This window comes from Arachis hypogaea, chromosome 8 (genome assembly GCF_003086295.3).
Source record: "Arachis hypogaea cultivar Tifrunner chromosome 8, arahy.Tifrunner.gnm2.J5K5, whole genome shotgun sequence".
NCBI classification, from domain to species: domain Eukaryota; kingdom Viridiplantae; phylum Streptophyta; class Magnoliopsida; order Fabales; family Fabaceae; genus Arachis; species Arachis hypogaea.
In genome coordinates, this window is record NC_092043.1 from 3,353,318 (window position 1) to 3,368,373 (window position 15,056).

Below are 15,056 nucleotides of genomic sequence, written 5' to 3' on the forward strand. Positions count from 1 at the left end.
TGATGAGCGAATTTCTATCGGTAAAGAAATTCACAAGAATATAATCGCGTTGTAAGTATAGTTTCTAAACCAACAGATAATCCTTTTATACAAAAGTTTGGTTGTCACAAGTAACAAAATCCAATAAAATTTATAACCGAAGTATTCAAACCTCGGGTCGTCTTCTCAAGGAATTGCAGGGAGGTGTGTTTTATTATTGGTTATGGAAAACAGTATTTTTGGACTTTTGAAAGGTTTAAACAAGAGAAATAAATTGCAGGAATTAATAAATCAATAGCTAAGAAAACTCTTGGCAAGGTATGAAAATTAAAAGTCCTATCCTAGTTATCCTTATCAATTGTGATGAGAATTGTTTGTTGCTCCCACTTAGTCAACCTCTAACTATGAAGGTAAGTAAAGTGGATAAATCAATATGAATCCTCAAGTCCTAGTCAATTTCCAAAGAAAGACTAGAGTTAGTGGAATTCAAGTCAATTAGCAACTTCCAATTATCAATCAACAAAAGAGTTTGATAACTCAGGAGTCTCTAATTACTCAACCAAAGCCAAGAATATAGAAAGCTAAATAAAAATCATATATTTGAAATACCTCAAATTGCATTAATAAAAGAAATCAAATCTAACATGGAAAAGTTCATAAGCCAAATTGAAAAGATAAATAACAATTAAAGTAATAGAATAAATAAAGTAGAAAATAAATTAAAGGAACATTGAACCTGGAATGAAGAAACAATCCTAAAACTAAGAGAAATCCTAATTCCTAAAACCTAAGAGAGAGGAGAGAACCTCTCTCTATAAAAACTACATCTAAAAACTAAAATTATGAATTATGAATGTTGTATTCAGTATGAATTGAGTCTCTGCATGTTCCCTGGTTTTATTCTATGTTTCTGGGCCGAAAACTGGGTCAAAACGAGGCCCAAAATCGTCCCCAGTGTTTCCTAAATTTTCTGCAGATCGCGCATGTCACGCGTACGTGTCAGTCATGCGTACGCGTCGTTTGACGATTTTTCTCTCCACACGTGCGCGTCAAGCACGCGCCTGCGTCGTTTGCACGAACTCCAATCCACGCGTACGCGTCGCTGTGATTTTGTCCAAATCGCGCACACGCGTCAGCCATGTGTGCGCGTCGCTATTCGCTGGTTGTCTCCTTTATTTCTTGTGCTCCTTCCCTTTTTGCAAGCTTCCTCTCCATTCTCTAAGCCATTCCTGCCCTATGAAGCCTGAAACACTTAACACATGGATCACGGCATCGAATGTTATAAAGGAGAATTAAAATACGTAGTTAAAAGATCTCTAGGAAGTAAGTTTTCAACCATAGAACTAAACTAGGAAGGAATTGTAAAATCATGCAAGTCATATGAATAAGTGGGCAAGAATTTGATAAAAACCACTCAATTAAACACAATATAAACCATAAAATAGTGGTTTATCAACCTCCCCACACTTAAACGTTAGCATGTCTTCATGCTTAGCTTAAGGAGATAAAATAAATGAGTAGGGAAAAGTAAGACTCATGCAATGCAACCTATGAATGTGAATGCAACTACATGCTAAGATGTTTCTATCTACTTGGTTAAAAACAAACAAGTTCTCCAAGACAAATACAAACCAAATTCCACTAATTCAAATTATATAGTGAAAACAAGTAAACTTGTAAGAAGATAGCTCATGAAAGAAGAGAACATAGAATCAAGCACTGAACCCTTACTGGTAGTGTATATCTGATGAGCGGATAATTTATACGCTTTTTGGCATTGTTTTTACATAGTTTTTAGTATGATTTAGTTAGTTTTTAGTATATTTTTATTAGTTTTTAAGCAAAATTCACATTTCTAGACTTTACTATGATTTTTTGTATTTTTCTATGATTTCAGGTATTTTTTTGCTGAAATTGAGGGACCTGAGCAAAAATCTGATTCAGATGCTGAAGAAGGACTGCTGATGCTATTGGATTCTAACCTTCCTGCACTCGAAATAGAATTTTTGGAGTCACAAAAGTTCAAATGGTGCGCTCTCAATTGCGTTGGAAAGTAGACGTCCAGGGCTTTCCATCAATATATAATAGTCCATACTTTGCCCGAATTTAGACGACATAAACTGGCGTTTAACGCCAGCTTTCTGCCCTATTCTGTTGTTAAACGCCAGAAACAAGTTGCAAAGCAGAGTTAAACGCCAGAAACAAGTTACAAACTGGAGTTTAACTCCAAGAAAGACCTCTACAAGTGAAAGTTTCAATGCTCAGTCCAAGCACACACCAAGTGGGCTCGGAAGTGGATTTCTGCATCATTTACTTATTTCTGTAAACCCTAGTAACTAGTTTAGTATAAATAGAACATTTTACTATTGTACTAGGGATCTTTGATCAGTTTTATGCTATCTTAGATATTGGGGGCTGACCTCACGGCCATTAAAGCCTGAAACACTTAACACACAGATCAAGGCATCGAATGGTAATAAGAGAGGATTAAGATTAGCTAAATTAAGACCAAAGAAGCATGTTTTCAATCATGTAATAATTTTAGGAAGGAAATATAAATGCATGCTAATTATATGAATAAGTGGGTAAAGACCATGATAAAACCACACAATTAAACACATTGTAAACCATGAAATAGTGGTTCATCAGCCATGCCTACCTTATTTTCACTTATGTATTTTCAACGGTGGAGTTTCTACACACCATAGATTAAGGTGTGGAGCTCTGCTGTTCCTCGAGTATTAATGCAAAGTACTACTGTTTTCTATTCAGTTCATGCTTATTCTTATTCTAAGATATTCATTCGCACACAAGAACATGACGAATGTGATGATTATGTGACACTCATCACTATTCTCACTCATGAACGCGTGATTGACAACCACTTCCGTTCTACATGAAAAAAAGATAGAATGTGTATCTCTTGGATTCCTGGTCCATGCGTTTGATTGCCTCTCTTGACAACAGAGTCTTCCATTCCGTGAGATTAGAGTCTTCGTAGTATAAGATAGAATCAATTGGCAGCATTCTTGAGATCCAGAAAGTCTAAACCTTGTCTGTGGTATTCCGAATAGGATCTGGGATGGGATGACTGTCACGAGCTTCAAACTCGCGACTATAGGGCGTGGTGACAGACGCAAAAGGATAGTAAATCCTATTCCTACACGATCGAGAACCAACAGCTGATTAGCCATGCAGGAAACCGTAGAGGACCTTTTTCACTGAGAGGACGGGAAGTAGCCATTGACAACGGTGACACGCAACATACAGCTTGCCATAGAAAGGAGTATGAAGGATTGGATGAAGGCAATAGGAAAGCAGAGATTCAAAAGGGGTAAAGCATTTCCATACACTTATCTGAAATTCCCACCAATGATTTACATAAGTATCTCTATCTTTATTTTACGTTTTATTTATATTTTAATTATTAAAACTTTATAACCATTTTAATCTGCCTGACTGAGATTTACAAGGTGACCATAGCTTGCTTCAAGCCGACAATCTCCGTGGGATCGACCCTTACTCACATAAGGTTTATTACTTGGACGACCCAGTGCACTTGCTGGTTAGTTGTGCGAAGTTGTGAAGAAGAAGTGAGATTACAATTGTGCATACCAAGTTGTTGGCGCCATTGAGATCACAATTTCGTGCACCAAGTTTTTGGCGCCGTTGCCGGTGATTGTTCGAGTTTGGACAACTGACGGTTGATGATTGGATTTTTGATGGTTTAGAATTTCACAAATGAAATCTCGTCAAAGTATAGTTTCTAAACCAAGCAATAATCCTTTCATACAAAAGATTATTTGTCACTAAAACAAACCCCTAAAATTAATAACCAAAGTATTCAAACATCGGGTCGTTCTCCTTAGGAATTGTAATAAAGTGTCTTGTTATTGATTATGAGTTATATTTGGGGTTTTTAAGATTTTAGACAAGAATTATAAATGGCAAGGAAAATAAACTAACAACTAACAAAGCTCTTGGTAAGATATGAGAATTAGAAGTCCTATCCTAGTTATCCTCCTCAATTGTGACAACAAATTGTCCATTGCTCTCACTCAGTTAACCTCTAACCATGGAGGAAAGTCAAGTGGATGAATCAATTTGATTCCTTAAGTCCTAATCAACTCCTAAAGGAAAGACTAGCTTTAGAGGCATTCAAATCAATTAGCAACTTCTAATTATCAATCAACAAAGGAATTAGATAACTCAAGAGTCACTAATTACTCTACCTAGGCCAAGAGGAACAAAACCTACACTAAAACCCAACCAAGCATTTCATCAAACACTTGGAAGGTACAAAAGAAAAGCAAAGCAAATTGACAACAAGAATATAATCTAACAACAATTATTGCAAGGAATTAACAACAACAATAAAAAGAAACACAATTATTATGAATTACCTTGAATTGAATGAAAAAAAAATGGAAGGAACAAAAGTAGATCTACAACAAAGCATAGAAACAACATAAAGGAAATTACAACAAAAGAATAGAAGAAGAATGAATGTAACAACAAGGAATTGAGAATCAAAAGTAGAAGAAAGCAAGAATCTAAATCTAGATCTAAGAACTAAACCTAATCCTAATCCATATTCTAGAGAGAAGTGAGAGCTTCTTGAAGAACGGATTTCCTATCGGTAAAGAAATATAAAAATATAATCGCGTTGTAAGTATAGCTTCTAAACCAACAGAAAATCCTTTCTTACAAACGTTTAGTTGTCACAAGTAACAAACCCAATAAAATTTATAACCCGAAGTATTCAAACATCGGGTCGTCTTCTCAAAGAATTGCAGGGAAGTGTGTTTTACTATTGGTTATGGAAAACAGTGTTTTTTGGGTTTTGAAAAGGTTTTGAATGAGAAAAATAGATTGTAGGAATTAATAAATCAATAGCAAAAAAAACTCTTGGCAAGGTATGAAAACTGGAAGTCCTATCCTAGTTATCCTTATCAATGGTGATGAGAATTATATTTTTGCTACCACTAAGTCAACATCTAACTATGAAGGTCAGTTAAGTGGACAAATTAATTTAACACCTAAAGTCCTAGTCAACTCCTGGGGAAAGACTAGAGTTATAGGAATCTAAATCAATCAGCAAAAGATATCAATTATCAATCACGATGAGTTTGACAACTCAAGAGTTACCAATTAATCAACCAAAGCCAATAGTAAAAAATCTAAATTATTTATATAAATAAAGGGAAGCAATCATAAGTCTGAAATACCTCAATGTGTATTAATTAAGAAAATCAATCCAAACATAAAGAGTTTATAAGCTAAATTGAGAAAATAAATAAAAGGAACATTGAACCTGTGATGAAGAAGAAATAAATCCTAATCCTAATAAAAATCCTATCCTAAATCCTAAGAGAGAGGAGAGAACCTCTCTTTCTAAAAACTACATCTAAATTATGAAAAGTGAAATATGATCCCCCCCCCTGAGTCTCTGCATGTTCCCTGACTTTAATCTGTGTTTTTGAGCCAAACTTTGGGTCAAAACACGGCCCGAAACTGTCTCCAGTGTATTTTGTAATTTTTGTAGATCGCGTAGGTCACGCGTACGCGTCAGTCATGCGTACGCGTCATTCAGCGATTTCCCCTCCACGCGTGCGCGTCAGGCAAGCGCTCGCGTCGTTTGCGTGAACTCCAATCCACGCGTACGCATCAAGCACGCGTACGCGTCAAGCACGCGTACGCGTCGCTGTGATTTTGTCTGATTTGCGCGCACGCGTCAACTATGCGTGCGCGTCACTGTTCGCTGGTTGTCTCCTTTATTTCTTGTGCTCCTTCCCTTTTTGCAAGCTTCTTCTCCATTCTCTAAGCCATTCCTACCCTATGAAGCTTGAAACACTTAACACACAGATTACGGCATCGAATGGTATAGAGGAGAATTAAAATACATAATTAAAAGATCTTTAAGAAGCAAGTTTTCAATCATAGAACTAAACTAGGAAGGAATTGTAAAATCATGCAAATCATATGAATAAGTGGGTGAAAAGCTTGATAAAACCACTCAATTAAACACAATATAAACCATAAATAGTGGTTTATCAACCTCCTCACACTTAAACATTAGCATGTCCTCATGCTAAGCTCAAGGAGACAAAATAAATGAGTAGGGAAAAGCAGGACTCATGCAATGCAACCTATGAATGTGAATGCAACTACATGCTAAAATGATTCTACCTACTTGGTGAAAAAGTAAATAAATCTTTCAAGAACAAATATGAACTGGATTTTACTAATTCAAATCACAAAATAAAGTACAAATAACTAGCCAGAAGAAAATAGCTCATGAAAGCAGAGAACAAGGAATCAAGCATCGAACCCTTACTAGAAGTGTATACACTCTAATCACTCAAGTGTTCGAGGTTTGATTCTCTCAATTCTCTACTAACCTTACTTTCTAAGGCTTGCTTTTCTTCTACCAATCAACAAAGGATTAATGCACAGATACACATATCAAGAGGTCTTCTAAGGGTTGTAATGGGGTTAGGGTAAAGGTAGGATTGTATTTGGCCAAGTGGACTAAAATCTGAATCCTTAATTAACATAAACTTTTCCCACCTAACTTAAGACAATCCATATAATCACAATACAAGATCTAACTGTCCATTAACTATGCTTACCACATATTCATGCATCCTAAATTTAAGTATAACTCATATGCATTGATTTCACCATTCACTTTGGGGCATTTTGTCCCCTTTTTATTTTTCTGCTCCTTTTTCTTTTCTTTTTTTTCTCGCTTTATATATATATATATATATATATATATATATATATATATATATATATATATATATATATATTAATTTTCTCAATGCATACGATTAAGTTATTGAATGCATAAACATGTTCTCAACTTTTTTCATATTTTCACAGAAAGTCTAACATACTCAATTCTCAAACTAAATGTTTCCAAACCCACTTTTCCACACTTAAATCATAAGCACTCTCACTTAGTCTAAGCTAACCAAAGATTCAAATTAAGGACATTATTGTTTTCCGCTTAGAGTTAGTAATGAGCAAAAGTAAAGAATAAATGGGTAAAATAGGCTCAAATTGGTTTGCAAAGGATAATGAAAGGGTAAGGCCATATGGGTATGTAAGCTTAGTGAAACAAGGCCTCAATCATATAAGTGCATGCATACATCAAACAAGAAAAATATCACAATTTTAGAGAGAAAAACACACAAAAATAAAATATATTGGTTGATAAAATTCAACCAATCAAATAGGCTCAAAATCTCTCTGGTTTTGTGTGTTCGAGCTCTAAATCATGTTCCAATATAATATTTCTTCAAACAAGTTTTAATAAAAGTTTAATTCAAATTAGTGAAATGCTACAGAGAGTTTTCTTGAAAAATAAAATATTACTTCAACCAAGTGGTAAAATATGCACAAAATCAAACAAACATGCAGATGCAACAACTAATTTAAACGTTGGTGTTGAGACAGGAAGGTACTAACCCACAGAGATGCACGCGTATGCGTCGCTATGATTTTGTCCAATTTGCGCGCACGCGTCAGCCATGCGTGCGTGTCGCTATTCGCTGGTTGTCTCCCTTATTTCTTGTGCTCCTTCCCTTTTTGCAAGCTTCCTCTCCATTTTCTAAGTCATTCCTGCCCTATGAAGCCTGAAACACTTAACACACAGATCACGGCATCGAATGGTATATAAAGGAGAATTAAAATACATAATAAAAAGATCTCTAAGAAGCAAGTTTTCAATCATAGAACTAAACTAGGAAGGAATTGTAAAATCATGCAAATCATATGAATAAGTGGGTGAAAAGCTTGATAAAATAACTCAATTAAACACAATATAAACCATAAAATAGTGGTTTATCACTTGTCTCTCTAAAACTAACTCTAAACTAATCCTAATGAGTGTGAATGATCAAAAGTTCCTTTGCTCTTCAATCCTTGGCTTTAAATAGCATCTTTGGCGCCAAAGTTGGTTGGGATTGGGCCCCACAACTCCTGAGAATTCGCTGGGCGCGAATTCACTTAAAAATCAAGTATCAGCATCGACGCGTACGCGCACAGCACGCGTACGCGTCCATGGGTCATTTCGCAAGGTGCGCGCGCGCGTCCATGGGCGAGTTCAACTCTTTGGCTTTTCATGATTTCTCCACTTTGCATGCTTTCCTCTTCACTCCTTTGATCCATTCCTAGACTTTTCAATCTGAAATCACTAACAAACACATCAAGGCATCTAGTGGAATCAAAGGGAGATTAAAATAATCAAGTTAAAGGCCTAAAAAGCATGTTTTCACATCTAAGCACAAATAAGGAGACAATCACAAAATCATGATAATTCATTGAATAAATGTGGGTAAAAGGTATTAAAATCTCCTAAAATCAATACAAGATAAACCCTACAAATGGGGTTTATCAACCTCCCCACACTTAAACCAAGCATGTCCTCATGCTTAAACTAAGAATGAAGTAAAGGGCGTGGCATTCATTCAATGGAAACTAATTAAATGCAATCTACCTATATGCAACTATCTAAATGAATGCAATTGCTTGGTCAAAATAAATCAATTCCTAAGAGACATATATGCACAAAGGCTAAAAGACTAGCAAGTCTAATCCACAATTGAATTGAGCTATTAAATATTTTTACAAACTTGCATGAAAAGTGACACTTATAGGTGGAAACATGTAATTGAGCAATCGAACTCTCACCAGTAGTGTTTGCACTCTATTTGCTCAAGTGTTTAGGGTTGATTCACTCAATTCTCCCCCTAATCATGCTTTCCAAGATTTGTTCTTCTTCTAACAATCAACATATATTTCATGCATGCATACATCTATCATGAGATCTTTTCTTTAGGTTGTAATGGGGTTAGGGTCAAGGTAGGATGCATATATGGTTAAGTGAGCTTGGAATTTGAATCTTTGATAAGCTTAAACTTCCCACCTAACATATATGATAACCTATACAATTAAGTTCTAACCTAACTACCCATCCTTCACTTTTTCACATACTCATTCATTTTCTTTTTCATTTCACAACACTTATGCATTGATCTTATTGAGCTTCGCTTTGGGGTATTTTGTCCCCTTTTTATTGTTTTTCTTCTTTTTCTATTGTTTTGTTTCCATATTATTTTTCTTTTCTTTCTTTTTTCTTTTGTTTTTCTCAATTTTTTTCTTTCCATATACAAGAACATCAATGCATAAGGTTTTACATTTGATCAATACATGAGTATGTACCCAATTCCCAATATTTTCAATATCGATACAAAACTACCCTTTTATTCAACCAATGTCTCAAGTTTTCCCACTCTTGAATGATCTCACACACACTAGCCTAAGCTAATTGAAGATCCAAATAGAGGACAATTATTGTTTTTCACTTTAAGGCTTGTAATGTGCTAAAATAAGAACAAGTGGGTTAAGCGTAGGCTCAAATTTGCTAACAATGAAAGATAAAAGGTAGGCTATTTGGGTAAATGAGCTAATGAAATGATGGCCTCAATCATATAAATGCATGAATACACAAAATAATGGGCATAAAGAATCAAACAAATCAAATATCACAATCATAGAAAGAGAATAATGCACACAAGAAGGAAAAATAAGTGGTTATAAGATGTAACCACACCATTGGGCTCAAAACTCACTTGCTTGTGTTCTTAGCTCAAAAACATTATCCACAATATATATAATTCAAGCAAATTCTATGAAAAATTTTCACTCAAATCAATTGAGGTGCCCTATAGATAATTTTTTTTCAAAAAATTTTATTATTTTGACTAAGCTTATTGTGTATACATATGCAAAATAAGAAAATACAAGTAAAAATCCTAAAAACCTAAAATGAAATGCAAAAGTGTTGGAATTAGAAACTTGTCACCCAAAATCGCCGATCGGTCAGACGACCTCCCCACACTTAAAAGTTTGCACTGTCCTCGGTGCACTCAAAGATGAGCAAGGGGGTACGGTGACTCTCCGGATTGCTACCTTCAGCTGGTAGATCAGTCGGCTGCTGCGTATTCTTTCTTCCGCTTCTGTTTTTGCTTGCGGTGCATCATTCATGAAAAAAAACAAAAGTATAACACCATAAGATGAGAAAATAAAAGCAAGAAAGCAAACATTTTTGGAATGAGGTACTAATCACTAGAATTGAGTGAGTGAATTAGTGTGACATAAATGACAATTAGGTGTGTAAATTCTAAATTACGCGGTTTAGAATACACATTAACATAAAAAGTGATGTCACAAAAGAAGTATACACCTCACTTATCCTAGTGTGCTTGAGATGCTTTAAGTGAACTTGTAAGGTGAAACAAGCATTGAAGAAGCATGAAAGTATTCAAGCTAAAAACATATAGATGCATATAATCATGAAACACAATGCATTAAGGTAAATGCCCAACATCATCCATCAAGAGGTTGCCTAATCAAAGAATAAAGTTCAAATCACATGGTGACCAAATCATGCAATTCAAAAAGATTAAACATGCTTGAAGGCAATTCTCATCACTTGGTATTCTTAAAAGGTAAGCATGAAAAACTCAAAACCAAGTAGCAAAATATAACCTCAATCATAGAATCTAACAAAGATTATCTAAAAACATTCGTGCTAAAATAGCATTTAGGCAATAAAGGGGCAGCAATGCATAGTAAACAAAGTCAATAATCCAACACTTATAATGAAAAGAGAGAAAATAAAATGAAAACTAAACTAAAACTAACTAATTAACTAACCAACTAACTAATTAACTAACTAAAATAAAGGGTTATCAATGGTGTTTGGAAGTGTTGGATGAGGGATAAAAGAAGGGAAGAAGAAAAGAGGAGGAAGGAAATGGAAAGAGGAGAAGAAAAGAAGTGGATGGAAGGAAGGGCATCCACGCGTACGCGCACACGGCGCGCGCGGGTGGTGGTGTAATGGACGCGACGCGTATGCGTACATGGCGCATCCGCGTCGATGGCTTATTTAAAGAGTGGCGCGTACGCGTCATGTGTGCGTACGCGCGAGTTGGTTTGTGTGAAAGGCACAGTACTAGCGCAGCGTAGGCACAACTCTCGGGTCAATGTATGGAGGAATGAAATTTTGCAATCTACGCGTATACACACATGGCGCGCATGTGTGGATGGTCGAAAATGCTTGATGCAAGCGTAAGCGCGTAGTGCGCGTACGCGTGGATGGTGCTCTATTTTTTAGAATTTTTTTTCTATGTTTTTGCACCAATCCAAGCATTCCAAACCTCCAAACAGCTACCAAAACACCATAAAACCTTATTTAACATACTAAACTACCAATTAGACTCAACAAACTCAACAAAACATGAAATTAAACTAATTCTATTAGTATGTACAAAAGAGAAAAAAATGAAAAGAATATACCATGGTGGGGTGTCCCCACCTAGCACTTTTGTTTATTGCCCTTAAGTTGGACTTACGGGGAGCTCCTCTCAAGGTGGCTTGTGCTTGAAGCTATCTTTGAACATCCACCAATGCTTGGTCCTCCATTGTGTCCCGAGATTCCTTATTTGTTGCGCCAAGTGTTGATGGAGTTCTTCACAAGCTTGGGGCTCCCAAAATTGATTTTCCTTATGCGATCCGGGATCCCACACTTTATTTTGACACCCATCTTGAAGTTGATCATTATTAGTCCATCCGGGTGGCATGACTTTAGAATTCTCATTTAAGCGACTAAACATCCTCCTAAACCCAAGCAATCTAGCTCTATACCAACCCTTACAATGCCAACCACTAACCATGTCCCTTTTACTCTTAAAGCCACAAATATATCTAAGTTGACCATCCGTCTCTAGCAAAGCATATTCAAGGGGAATGATAAAGCTTAAGTATAAGGAATTTACCCACTTGAATGAAAGAATGGATGGTGGTGGCTTGGGGAGAGGTGTCTCTAATATCCTTACAAACTCTACTCCCTTATATTCTTCCTTGGTTGCCTCCACCTCTTCACAAAATACTTCAACTTCAATCCTTTGTTCATCATTTTCATCTAACTCTTATCCATCACTCAATTCATATATGGGAGGAAGAGAGAAATCTACCTCCACATTGCTTTCTATCTCATTGGGAGAAGGCTCTTCAAACTCAAAGGATTCACCACCAAAAAGATTGGATGCATGGTCTTCATCACCAAGGGAACTCAATTCTTGCTTCATTCTCTCGAAGTATTCATTCAAAATTTGTTTTGGAGGTTGTGCACTCTCCTCCTCAACATCAAACTCGATCTTCTTGGAGGAATTTTCTTCAACTCGAGGTTTCCATGGAGGTTTCGCATCTCCTAAGAATGGCAGAAGGAGGTTTAATGGAATCTCTATGGTCTCTATATGAGCCTCAGATTCCTTTGGGTCCTCAATAGGGAACTCCTTCTTGCTTGAGAGATATCCCATGAGGTATTCCTCATTGGGATTCACGTCCTCTCCTTCCTCTCTAGGTTCGGCCATGTTGATTATATCAATGGCATTGCACTCTCTTTTTGGATTCTCTTCAGTATTGCTTGGGAGAGTACTAGGAGGAGTTTCAGTTACTTTCTTACTCAGCTGGCCCACTTGTGCCTCCAAATTTCTGATGGAGGACCTTGTTTCACTCATTAAACTTAAAGTGGCCTTAGACAGATCAGAGACTAAATTTGCTAAGTTAGAGGTACTCTGCTCAGAATTCTCTGTCTGTTGCTGAGAAGATGATGGATAAGGCTTGATATTGCTGAGCCTATTTCTTCCACTATTATTAAAGCCTTGTTGGGGCTTTTGTTGATCCTTCCATGAGAAATTTGGATGATTTCTCCATGAAGAATTATAGGTTTTTCCATAAGGTTCACCCATGTAATTTACCTCTGCCATTGCAAGGTTTTCAGGATCATAAGCTTCTTCTTCAGAAGATGCCTCTTTAGTACTGTTGGATGCATTTTGCCATCCATTCAGACGTTGAGAAATCATGTTGACTTGCTGAGTCAACATTTTGTTCTGAGCCAATATGGCATTCAGAGCATCAATTTCAAGAACTCCCTTACTTTGAGGCGTCCCATTATTCACAGAATTCCTCTCAGAAGTGTACATGAACTGGTTATTTGCAACTATGGCAATAAATTCTTGAGCTTCTGCAGGTGTTTTCTTTAGGTGAATGGATCCATTTGCAGAATAGTCCAGTGACATTTTAGAGAACTCAGATAGACTATAATAGAATATATCTATCATGGTCCATTCTAAAAATATGTCAGAAGGACATCTTTTGGTCATCTTCTTGTATCTTTTCCAAGCTTCATAGAGGGATTCACCATCTTTTTGTTTGAAGGTCTGAACATCCACTCTAAGCTTGCTCAGCTTTTGAGGAGGAAAGAACTTAGCCAAGAAGGCCGTGACCAGCTTATCCCAGGATTTCAGGCTATCTTTAGGTTGAGAGTCCAACCATGTTCTAACTCTGTCTCTTACAACAAAAGGGAAAAGCATGAGCCTGTAGACTTCAGGATCTACTCCATTAGTCTTAACAGTCTCACAGATCTGCAAGAACTCAGTCAAGAACTGGTAGGGATCTTCTGATGGAAATCCATGAAACTTGCAGTTCTGTTGCATCAAAGCAACTAATTGAGGTTTCAGCTCAAAATTGTTTACTCCAATGGCAGGAATTGAGATGCTTCTTCCATCAAACTTGGATGTAGGTGCAATATAATCACCAAGCATCCTTCTTGCATTATTGTTGTTGGGTTCGGCTACCATCTCCTTTTCTTGTTCGAAAATGTCAGCAAGGTTGTCTCTGGATTGTTGTAATTTAGCTTCTCTTAGTTTCCTCTTCAGAGTCCTTTCAGGTTCTGGATCAGCTTCAACAAGAATACCTTTTTCCTTGTTCCTGCTCATATGAAGGAGAAGAGAACAGAAAAAGAAGAGGAATCCTCTATGTCACAGTAAAGAGGTTCCTTACTGTTAGTAGAAGAAGAAAGGGAATAAAAAAAGGAGAATCCAAACACAAAGGTGAGGATAGGGGCAGAGATTTGAGATGAAGAGAAGTGTTAGTAAATGAATAAATAAATAAGATGAGAGACAGAAGTTTTCGAAAATAATTTTGAAAAGGAGTTAATGATTTTCAAAAATTAAGATAAGAAATAAAATTAAAATTAAAATTAAAGTTTAAAACAATTAATTAATTAAAAAGAATTTTTGAAAAAGAGGGAGGTATTTTCGAAAATTAGAGAAAGGAAAGTTGTTAGGTGGTTTTGAAAAAGATAAGAAATAAACAAAAAGTCAAATAGTTAGTTGAAAAAGATTTGAAAATTAAATTTGAAAAGATAAGAAGATAAGAAGTTAGAAAAGATATTTTAAAATCAAATTTTTGAAAAAGATAAAATTTTGAAAAAGATATGATATAAAAGATAAGATAAAAGATATGATTAAAATTAAAATTGATTACTTGACTAACAAGAAACTAAAAGATATGATTCTAGAATTTAAAGATTGAACCTTTCCTAACAAGAAAGTAACAAACTTCAAATTTTTGAATCAATCATATTACTTGTTAGTATAATTTTCGAAAATCAAGATAAAATTAGGAAAAAGATTTTTGAAAAATATATTTAAAAATAAATTTTCGAAAATTAGTAAGGAAAATGAAAAAGATTTGTTTTTTGAAAAAGTTTTGAAAAGATAAGATTTTTAAAACTTAAAAATTTGACTTAACTTATAAGAAATAACTAATTTTAAAATTTTTTTGACTAAGTCAACTCAAATTTTCGAAATTTTGAGAGAAAAAAGGAAAAGATATATTTTTTTGATTTTTGAATTTTTAATGATGAGAGAGAAAAACACAATTATGACCCAAAACATGAAAATTTTGGATCAAAACATATGATGCATGCAAGAACACTATGAATGTCAAGATGAACACCAAGAACACTTTGAAGATCATGATGAACATCAAGAACATATTTTTGAAAAATTTTTTATGCAAAGAAAACATGCAAGACACCAAACTTAGAAATCTTTAATGCTTAGACACTATGAATGCAAAAATGCACATGAAAAACATCAAAAAATACAAAACAAGAAAACATCAAGATCAAACAAGAAGACTTACCAAGAACAGCT

At 35.4% G+C, this 15,056-nt stretch overlaps 1 non-coding gene across 1 annotated transcript; it reads left to right on the forward strand.

Annotated features, from left to right (window-relative positions):
* The first annotated feature begins 13,191 nt into the window (after positions 1-13,191).
* LOC112708545 (small nucleolar RNA R71) lies at positions 13,192-13,295 on the forward strand. Its single transcript, XR_003156399.1, has one exon. It is a non-coding gene; the product is annotated as a small nucleolar RNA R71 (small nucleolar RNA).
* Positions 13,296-15,056: the final 1,761 nt, after the last annotated feature.